This window comes from Vicia villosa, linkage group LG7 (genome assembly GCF_029867415.1).
Source record: "Vicia villosa cultivar HV-30 ecotype Madison, WI linkage group LG7, Vvil1.0, whole genome shotgun sequence".
NCBI lineage: Eukaryota > Viridiplantae > Streptophyta > Magnoliopsida > Fabales > Fabaceae > Vicia > Vicia villosa.
In genome coordinates, this window is record NC_081186.1 from 61715395 (window position 1) to 61727310 (window position 11916).

The window sequence follows — 11916 nt, forward strand, 5'->3', positions numbered from 1 at the left end:
CATAACGTAATGGGCGCGTTTCCATAACACCAGTTGTGTTTAGTTGAGTTGGTTGCCAAGCATGTATGGAAGGGTGAGGTCGCAGGTTCGAGCCTCCCCTCCAACATATTATTTTTCTGTGAGTTTCTTCATGATCCTGTGCGCTCCTTACCATAGCTCCCACCATGCACCCTCATAATCTAGCCTTTGATTCTCCACTCAACCAAATCTGACGCCCCAGATTTGGTCCCCATGCTATAAACCTCAAACCAACCACATTGAATCTAAGCCTAATTAACTAATTCCATTTAATTAATATAATTGTTTTTTTATTAATTCCTTTATATAATTAATTAGGTCTAACATTTATTTTTGTAAAAAAAAAATATATGATGTTGTTATAAAAATTCTAATTTGTTGTTCGCTCCGATTAAATTAATTAATCGCTATGGTCAATAAAAATTTTAATTAAAATATTATTTAATTAATATATAATCAATTTCTATTATTTGGTTAAATGGTTGCAATTATTTTATTAATTGTGATGATTAACCGTCTCTTTCCTTCGACTTAATTTGTTATTCTTTTTAATCGAATCAATCGATTACGAGGAGTAACAATGCATTTAAAATTCTATAAAAATTATTATTAAAATATACCTTAATTCATTATTAGTGATAATCGTATCAATCGATTAAAATTGGTAGTGATGCAAATTTCAAATCTTTTAACTATGGTAATTGAATCAATCGATTATCGCGGTTAATAGTGCCAAATCAGGGTTGTACGCCCTAAATCCTAATAATTCTAAATTCCATTCAAAACTACAATTACAAACCCAAACTGCGATAGGCTGACCAAAAAGCCTCTAAAAAACCATATCAAATCAAATTCCAACTCTAAATGGCGTACAACCCTTCCCGAACTACGTAGACTCTGATCCTCCCTAAGGAGGTACGTAGGCACTTGGCAACAAGGCGAGTCCCCCTCTTCAAAATCTCAATCATGTCTTAAAATTCTGTTTGCCACATTTCTCCCTAATTTTCTGCCATGCAACCCTAATCTTTGATTGTTAGCCTTTAGGAAAGGGCTGAGGGTGCCCCATACCTTCCCTCAGCCTGATTATAATAACTTACCCTCAATCTCTTATCTGTGTAGGGTTTCCTATTCGCCCTTCAGAATAGGTGGCGACTCTCTAAGTATAATTTTTAGGCAGGTTGCTACACGAAGCTAACCCGAAACCATTACCAAACGAGATCAAAAGCACCTAATTGACAATGAAAATGCACAAAAACAAATTGCAAACAAATAAACTACAAATAGATAAATTTAAAGAAAACATTAGAAAACAAACACAAAGTGTTACCAAACATGACGATCGTGTGTCGAATTCATGATGAAATTAAGTGTAAAATGGTGACCGGCATATTTAAAAGGCAAAAGGGATGATGTGACAATGATTGGAAGTTTTAGAGAAGATTTCTACGATGGAACAGTGAAAGGCATCTCTTGAGCGAATATTTTCGTCATCAAAGACCAAATTCCTTCTGGAGTTTCATGTATTATTGTTGTAAAATTATTGATATGAAGTTCTTTTAGCTATGTTCTTTTATGGTTTCATGTATTATTACTGTCTTATTGTTATACTGTAAAATAATGAGTTATACGCCTAGGAATTGAGTATAATGTCTTTGTTAAATTTTAAATTCTAAGAACTCAATTTAAGATAGGTAAACACCATCATCAACAATGATATACAGGGGATTCAAAATAAGATCCGATCTTCTTTTTCATATGATTATATCCAGTACGTTATTTATTTTTCTGCTCAAACTAAATCTTGTGAAACCCCTAATTTTACATTTTTTGCACTTTAAAATTGCATTGTTAAAATAGCACAATTCTTGTGGAGACGAATTTTTACTACTTGCGACATTTTTTAGTACACTTGCTAAAAGTATATCAATATCTATAAAGAAGTCTATCAAGCCTCATTAGATAGAAGATGTCAAGCCCAATGAAGTGTTGAATAATAGATGTATCAAGTAAAAGATCTTGGATCTTCATAATTATGAAATAGAAGAAGTGTGAAAGCTTCTCTTGTCAGTGTCGATTGGTCTATATTGTAAAGGTATAATATTACTTAGCCAACGGGGAAGGATCATATAGGATCAAGACCAATACGGAAAGTGGGTCTTACACTCAAGAGGCTTTGACCCAGGAGTCCATCCCGAGGATGTGGAACGCTGTGAAAGCCAGATGATATTACAACTAAGTATTCTAAAGTATGTGCTCAGATTATATTCCTCGCACTCTAAGTAATACTTTGATATGAATAATACAATTTCCTTTTTGGAATTAACATTTGATTTTATTTTAAATAAATCAGGAAGCAAAGGATATTATGGAACACTAAGCCATAGCTGGAACACTTTCTCTTGGTTGCTAGGCACTCCAGAGCTTAGGCAGTGAAGCCCAATTTTTTTGTACCCGAACCAGGATCGAACTTTGTGGCAATAAAGAGGACCTCGACTTTAGTCGGGAATGTTCCTCGCCTAAGTCTAAGCTTACGCCATTCCCCAACAAAGGATGGGTAAAGATTTATAAGCCACAAAGGCAAATAAAGCGATGAAACAAAATTGCATGCGAATAAAGTGACGAAACACAATCATAGGTGGATAAACAACAAATAAGCAGTAAAATGCAAAAGTAAATGCAACATATTAGGCGAAGAGAAACAAATAAATTACATTTTATTTGACAATTGGTTCAAGTCAAATTACAAAAGCCTAAACAACATCTAAGATTATAAAATTACTCGTCCTCCTCTCCAAGTTCCTTGTCCTCTTCATCATTAATAATATCTCCAACAATAACCTTCTTTCATGGACTCATATTCTCTCAAGGAACCTAAATTCCCAAACACAACACCTCATCTTGGTTGCAGGAATTTTGGAAAGCATTGAGCATGATGCGTCCGCAAGCGCACGGATTTATCGAAGTAATATAAAAGATTGTCGAACCACAGAGACCACTGTCAACCTACTGTAATCTATCGTCGCTTTGTAAAGATAAGGCTAATGAATAATTAATTAAGGGAAAACTAAAGGTAAAACTAAACTAGAAAATAATACTAAAACGAGGCCGGAATATGATTTCCGCATTCCTAAAAGACTAATAGAAAACGGGTACTAATTACGGCTATAACTTAGTTCCGTAAAATATATCAACTTAAAGACTCCGCCTCACACTCTCGTGGTATTAGCTAAAGCCATACTTCCTAATCCCAAGATTTTGCTCTCGCTCGCCCGGTAACTAAGAAGTATATTTTGAAAGCCGATAATATCCTAAACGCATCTAAAGCGCTCTCGCTGTATTTAGATTTGTTCCTTAATTTCCACTATTTGGTTCGATCCCCACGCTCTCGCAGTGTCGGCTCTAACCTTAATTGATTTCTCACTCTCGTGACAAAATCGTGTTAAATAACCTCTCACTCTCATGACAAAGCTATTTAAATTAGACTTAGAAATTAAAACCAAAACAGAATTTTAATCATAAATCCGCACCTATTATTTTCTACCAAGTCCCGTCGATAACGACGGTCCTCATATACCGGAATCTAAACTATTTAGCTGGACATAGTGACAGAAATAGATAAATAATTTTTGGTTCTTAAATTAGACGAAAGCATAGTAAACGATTTAAGATAATTTAATATAAGGCTAGACATCATTACGAAATTAATTGAAGACAGTAAAATAAAAAATAAAATAGAACCTGTAATTAAATGGGTACTGGAAACAAATGCTGTAATTAAATGGGTACTGGAAACAAATGCTGAATTGAAATCATAGTACTGTGCCGTCAAGCTTTGAATAAAATGCAGAAATGAATGACAAAAGTAAATCCTAAAACTAGTTTGGGAATAGTCCCCCAATGTGGAGAACTATTCCTTTTTACATAATAGAAACTGGAAATTGAATAGCTCTGAACTGTATCAAAAATCTGGGTAAAAACGGCGGACTAAAAAGAGAGACCTTTTTCAGTTGCGACTTGATCCTTTTATACTCGTAGGCTTGAGTTGCTGATGAGAGAAATTAGGAGAAAGTGGGATTGAGTCGGGCGCAGAAAAATAGCAAATAACGGAGTTGCTGAAGTGAAGTTGCTGAAGAAGCGGAGCACAATTTGACACATTCCTGGATTGAAAAATGCAAGTGGGACGGGTGTCCCTTGGTGAGGGACCGGTGTCCCCATCAATTTCTCTCTCTCCATGCACTGGGACGGGTGTCCCTTGGTGAGGGACGGGTGTCCCCACCAATTTCTTCTTCACGCTGTATCACATGGGACATCACATGGGACGGGTGTCCCTTGGTGAGGGACGGGTGTCCCCACCATTATATATATAAGTTTTTTTTTATTTCTTTTTTTTTCTTTCTTCTTCTAATTTTCGTCAATATTTTTCTTCTTCCATATTTTTCTTCAATATTTTTCTTCTTCAATATTTTTCTTCTTCTTTCCGGTAATTTCTCGCAATATGCTATATTTTTCATCCTAACTCGAAATAAATTAAATACCTGCAATAAGATAAAAATACCAGCATAATACTAGAATAAAATAGTATAATTAATTAAAATAAGGACATAATCTATGTTAATTAAATAAAATAATATGGTATATTTTCGTGTGATCAAACTCCCCTATACTTGAACCTTTGCTTGTCCTCAAGCAAATAATCATTAAAAAAAAGGTTGGACAATACTGATTAAATGCAAACTCACGTCACACCTCGAGTTGTACTAGGTTACGAAATGTTATTGTTAGAATATCATAAGATAAATCTCAACACCAGAAATACAGTAACGACACTAGACAACTCCGCCATATGCATACCAATCCGAATAATGCTATTATAACTAATCCTCTATCCTTTTTTTTGCTTGTTTCACCCATTTTCATTCGAGCGCAATCACATTAAGCCCATTATCTTATCACGCACATAGTAGAGTAACCGGTTAGTGACTATGATCCTTTCAAGCATGGAGTTCTGGCACAGTTACGTGGTCTACTCCTTCTATTCACTCAACTGCGGGTTGTAGGGGATCGAACCGTAGTTCGCCCTACCAAGTTCAATACCATATAACCTTGAACCAACCAACAATGAGTTTCTTAAATTAGAGTTTTTTTTAGGTTGTACGGCCGTTGGGTTAAATGACCGGGTGAGGGTCACCTAACTTTATTGGTACATTCCCTATAGCAAGGAATATTATTTTCATAAATTATAAGGATCGTTCACTTATATTCATCGATTCTCTACGTAGTTTGTGTTTAAGATGGTGCCGACTGCTAGATAAACTACTCAGGGTTACTTTAAACTAAAGTTTGAGGGTTCGGTATAATAGGTACTCAAATCGGTCCTACATACTCGGGGGTTTTAGAGTGTCGATACGGTAATAATATTGTCTCAATTTCACTCAAGTTTCTAACATATCGTAAATATGAGTAACCTTCGTACTTTCGGGCGTGTAGAGCTATGCATCTAATCATGCTAAAAAATTTGTTATGGCTCAAGATATTGAGGAATTAAAAATAAACACGAAAATTTCCATATGTAAGATTAAATAAACATAAACCTTTTTATTGAAAGGGAAATGCGACAATAGAGAAAATAAAAGAGACATAGAATTTCCTTCCCCCACACTTAAACCAAACATTGTCCTCAATGTTTTGATAAAAGGTGGATATAGGAAGGACATAAACTGTATGGATGCTATTGGCGGGCTATCACGACCAAATCCGCTCCGCGTCCGGAGGAAATACCATCTCATATCATGCTCATCAACAATATCACAGCCAGCAGCAACATTCATAGGAATGTGCGTGGAGACCAGCTCATTTTTGAGATGATCATCTATAGATTTTTCTCCTAGATATGGTCGAGACATAACAAGCGATCCATATTTTATTTTCTGCAAGTTCAAACGATAAAAGGAAAAACATTAAACTGAAAACTCGTGGGTTGCCTCCCACACAACACTTTGTTTAACGTTGATAGCTCGACGGCTTAAGAGTGCAAGCACTCATGGTGGTTCTCTCGATAATGACTCCTCGGTTGAACTTTTAACAAACTTCGTTTTCTATGGCCACTTATCGAGCAATCTCACATATCCCTCACATTTTCTTTTCTTTCTTCTATGGGGTGGTTCATTCTTCTGAACTTGTGGTGGTGGTTCTGGATCAATCCTAAGTATCAGCTTTTCAAATTTGGGTTTAGTGATTTCATCCACCACCTTAATTTCTAATCTTACCCTCTTAACAGAGGCGATATCCCTATTTTCGTTGTCTTCTAACTTCCTCTTTTTATGGGAGACTTCAAACAAGCATGCATTTATGTCGATATTTTCCAATACCTCCACGTACTTCTTGGATCGGGAGTCTACATTAGCTTCCACAAAACTTTGCGGGGAATGAATGGGTGGGATATAGGGAGTAGGAATAACAATAGGTGTTTCCTTCTCTACCTCTTCTACAACCTCCCTTTCATATGGTGTTGGTGGATTTTTCTCAATCTCCACTCTTTTCTCACTAGAACTCTCCTCAACTACATTATCACTCTCCTTAATCTCATAATCATTCTCCTCAATCTCGTAATCACTCTCCTCAGGAATTTCAATTTGTTTTTCACCAATGGTTGTTTCAACATCCACATGCTCCTCAAGGAAGGTTCCTAGAAGGTTTTGTTCAAGTAAGGAGATTTGAGTCTCTAATGCCATGTTGTGAGTAGTGAGGGACTCAACCATAGTGGTCAGTTGCCTAAGGGTTTCATTGTTTTGAAGCCTTTGTTTGATAAACTCTTGGTTTTGGACGGTTTGTGTCTCTACAAAGTGCTCCATCATAGATTCTAACCTAGAGTGACTTAGCGTCTCGTCGGAACCCTCTATTGATGTTTTGAAGTTAAAATTATGGGATTCCTGGGGTTCTTCAATGGGAGTTAGAGTTGCATTTTTTGTTTCCTCAAAGTGCTTCTTCATTGTAGAATCTAGCCTAGAGAGAGTTTGTGCTTCAATGAATTCCTCCATTAAGATTTCGAGGTTGGATTTATGACAATCTTGCGACTCCTCAAAATGTTGGGCGTGGTGATCGTAGAGGAAATTTGGTTGATGATAAGTTTGCGTTGAATTGAAGTCCTCAATTAATGCTTCGAGGTTAGAAATATGGGAATCTTGTGATTCCGCAAAATGTAGGGATTGGTGGTTGCACAGGTCATTTGGGTGAGAAGGAGTTAGTGACGTATTAAAATTCTCCATTAGTATTTCGAGGTCTGATTTATAAGGTTCTTGAGATTCCTCGAAATAATGGGAGTCTGGGTTGTAGATAAAATTTGGGTAATCCATCTACCTAGGATTATAGGAATTTTTTTTAAAATAATGCCTTAGTCTATACGGTGCAAAAACGGAATAACAATATTGACTTCAGGTCCCCGGCAACGGCGCCAAAAACATGATGCGTCCGCAAGCGCACGGATTTATCGAAGTAATATAAAAGATTGTCGAACCACAGAGACCACTATCAACCTACTGTAATCTATCGTCGCTTTGTAAAGCTAAGGCTAATGAATAATTAATTAAGGGAAAACTAAAGGTAAAACTAAACTAGAAAATAATACTAAAACGAGGCCGGAATATGATTTCCGCATTCCTAAAAGACTAATAGAAAACGGGTACTAATTACGACTATAACTTAGTTCCGTAAAATATATCAACTTAAAGACTCCGCCTCACACTCTCGCGGTATTAGCTAAAGCCATACTTCCTAATCCCAAGATTTTGCTCTCGCTCGCCCGGTAACTAAGAAGTATATTTTGAAAGCCGATAATATCCTAAACGCATCTAAAGCGCTCTCGCTGTATTTAGATTTGTTGCCTAATTTCCACTATCTGGTTCGATCCCCACGCTCTCGCAGTGTCGGCTCTAACCTTAATTGATTTCTCACTCTCGTGACAAAATCGTGTTAAATAACCTCTCACTCTCATGACAAAGATATTTAAATTAGACTTGGAAATTAAAACCAAAACAGAATTTTAATCATAAATCCGCACCTATTATTTTCTACCGAGTCCCGTCGGTAACGACGGTCCTCATATACTGGACTCTAAACTATTTAGCTGGACATAGTGACAGAAATAGATAAATAATTTTTGGTTCTTAAATTAGACGAAAGCATAGTAAACGATTTAAGATAATTTAATATAAGGCTAGACATCATTACGAAATTAATTGAAGACAGTAAAATAAAAAATAAAATAGAACCTTTAATTAAATGGGTACTGGAAACAAATGCTGTAATTAAATGGGTACTGGAAACAAAAGCTGAATTGAAATCATAGTACTGTGCCGTCAAGCTTTGAATAAAATGCAGAAATGAATGACAAAAGTAAATCCTAAAACTAGTTTGGGAATAGTCCCCCAATGTGGAGAACTATTCCTTTTTACATAATAGAAACTGGAAATTGAATAACTCTGAACTGTATCAAAAATCTGGGTAAAAATGGCGGACTAAAAAGAGAGAGCTTTTTCAGTTGCGACTTGATCGTTTTATACTCGTAGGCTTGAGTTGCTGATGAGAGAAATTAGGAGAAAGTGGGATTGAGTCGGGCGCAGAAAAATAGCAAATAACGGAGTTGCTGAAGTGAAGTTGCTGAAGAAGCGGAGCACAATTTGACACATTCCTGGATTGAAAAATGCAAGTGGGACGGGTGTCCCTTGGTGAGGGACGGGTGTCCCCATCAATTTCTCTCTTTCCATGCACTGGGACGGGTGTCCCTTGGTGAGGGACGGGTGTCCCCACCAATTTCTTCTTCACGTTGTATCACATGGGACATCACATGGGACGGGTGTCCCTTGGTGAGGGACGGGTGTCCCCACCATTATATATATAAGGTTTTTTTTGTATTTCTTTTTTTTTCTTTCTTCTTCTAATTTTCTTCAATATTTTTCTTCTTCCATATTTTTCTTCAATATTTTTCTTCTTCAATATTTTTCTTCTTCTTTCCGGTAATTTCTCGCAATATGTTATATTTTTCATCCTAACTCGAAATAAATTAAATACCTGCAATAAGATAAAAATACCAGCATAATACTAGAATAAAATAGTATAATTAATTAAAATAAGGATATAATTTATGTTAATTAAATAAAATAATATGGTATATTTTCGTGTTATCAGAGCATTACTTTTAAACCTTCACAAACAACATCATTGTATTCTTTCCTTAACGCCTTCGTCTGCTCCCTAAGATATTCCCTATAATTCCCCAAAGCCTCCTCAACTTCCATCACTCAGGAAGATAACTCCTTCTCGGTGGTCTTTACCTTTTCTAGGCCTTTTATTTAATATCCAAAGACCCTTGCATGCTAGTCACCTTGGCGACTAATACAGGAGAATCTCCACCATCCGTTCTATTCATTATGTTCGCTGGAAATTTTTCTATGTTTGTCATAGTGGATATTAGAAAGGTAAAGAGAAAATGAAATAAAATGAAATGAAATAGACTATAAATGGTACCTAAGTAAGAAGTGAAGCGAATGAGCAACTATGAGCAAGAGGAACTTGATAATGGGGTCAACGAAGGACAGTGGACCTAAACAAGAGAGAAATACAGAAAAATCAGAAATCGCCAAAACTTGAAAAAGGAAGAAGAAAGGATTTGCAAAGGAATATAAGGTTCGATTATGAGAGGGGTAAACAATTGTTTGAAAGGCCAAGGAAATCTCTATATAATGGATCCAAATTAATTTCCATGAAAAATAAATGGTCCACATCATGCTATAAAATGTAACAAAACTTGAGTGCATTCAAGCACATTAGGGCGAAGCGTCACACCGTAACCTTTGAACCTTGGGCCACGTATGCAGAAAACCTGAAAAACTTCTCAATGTTGATATTGGCATTTATGTACATGTCCCCAAATCTCTTCGACATTTCAACACATGACCTCGACTAATAATATTTTACCCACTTCTCATGCATCACACCATAACATGTCTTGGGGAAACTATTTTAGGCCTGTAACAGTCCCAATATGACATAGACCCAACTAGTTCCCATTGAGTATATACTGCAACTTAAAAAATATGATTTTCATTCACAATCCAGTGTACCCCCTTTATTCACAAACTGGTTTGGACGTTGAAGTATAAAACTATACCCCCTTTATGCACAAGCACATTGTGGCTCTATGAGCTTGCATGTATAAAACTGATGATCCTGCTGATACCCTTCCTAAGTGTTTTAATGATAACAACTCTAATGATTGTTGAAGTTATTTATAATAATTAACTAACCCTTTAATGATGGTGATTAACTTGATGACGTCTCAAGTCTAATCGAGTAAGAGACTCAAAGTTATATTGAAGTGCTTATATCACTACTACAAATAACGATTGTAACATCGGTCGCGAAATATATTTAACCTCGGCTACCCAAGCGAGGTAACATAGGGCGACATGAAAATATAGCACTTAACACCTCGTTGTTTTAAAAACGAGGTTATAATTTAAAAGGTCACGGGTTCGATCCCTAGGAACTGCATATTTTTATTTTCTAAACTTTGTTGTGCACGTCATATACCTTTCAGTTTTATTTAAAATCCGAGGTAATAAGGTATTCATTTACCTCGGTTTTATGTAGTAACTGAGGCGTTAAATCTCATTTTTTAGCTGTACTGGCCTGTATCATTTTTTGCCTATATCATTTTCACTGGCCTGTATCATATCATTATAAATCTATTAACCTTCCTATATCATTTTTTACACAGAAATTACAAAATATGTAACACAATTGGAATATATCATATCATTCTAAACCAAATGTGCAAATTTACATTGTTATTATCAAGACAAAATACACTCATTTGACATGATCATATTTGAACATTAAAATGACAAAACCTCTATTCAAATACAAAATAAGATTACATCAACAAAGAAAAACTATTGTTGTTGTCAAGATTCATAATGAGATAAGAAGATACGGGCTCAACGTGATCGGATGTCATCAATTTCTTCTTTTGTGTATGATGTTTGTTTGCTAAGCTCATATATATATATATATATATATATATATATATATATATATATATATATGTATATATATATATATATATATATATATGTATGAAGCATATATCAATTTCTTCCTTGTGTAATGCCTCCGAAGATAATATGGAGCATATATCTCATATCATAATTATTACGAAGATCCTAAAGTCCCACATTGGTTGGAGATAGAGCATAGAAATAGTATATATAGAGGGTCACTCCTCACCTTACAAACCAGTTTTGTAAGGATGAGTTAGGTCAAACTCTAATATGGTATCGAGTGGCAAATGAGCCTATCAAACGGAGCCGTGTGATGATGACATAGCAAACTATTCTTTCTCCTTTTACTAAAGAATACCGTGTCAGCGTCACTATTAGGGGCATACCCTAGTTTTTGGAAGAGTCCTCTTCATTGAGGGCTCTGCTTTCAAGTATATATATATATATATATATATATATATATATAGTGACACGCCTCACCTTACTAACCGATTTTGTAAGGATGAGTTAGGTCAAACTTTAATATGTTATCAGAGCCTATCGATCGGACCATGGGCCGCCCACTGTTAATATCCATGCACCAAGCTCAAAAAGAATGTTGGGTGTAAGGTGTAACACCCTAAATCTACCCCGAAATAAGCAGGAAAATCAGAGTGTAAAAATCTAAAAAACAATTCAACCATCATGATTCGAGCCGTCACATTTAATCGACTAATAACACATTCGCATATCATGCTCATCAACATAGATACATAACACATATAAAGGAGGGAAATAACCAATGCATTAATCATCAATGTCAAAAAGTAATCACATCGCAGCGGAAATCGAATATCAACAA

The 11916-nt window shown here is 35.7% G+C and overlaps 1 non-coding gene across 1 annotated transcript; it reads left to right on the forward strand.

The window, feature by feature from the left end:
* The first annotated feature begins 11379 nt into the window (after positions 1-11379).
* LOC131621213 (U5 spliceosomal RNA) lies at positions 11380-11496 on the forward strand. Its single transcript, XR_009289538.1, has one exon. It is a non-coding gene; the product is annotated as a U5 spliceosomal RNA (small nuclear RNA).
* Positions 11497-11916: the final 420 nt, after the last annotated feature.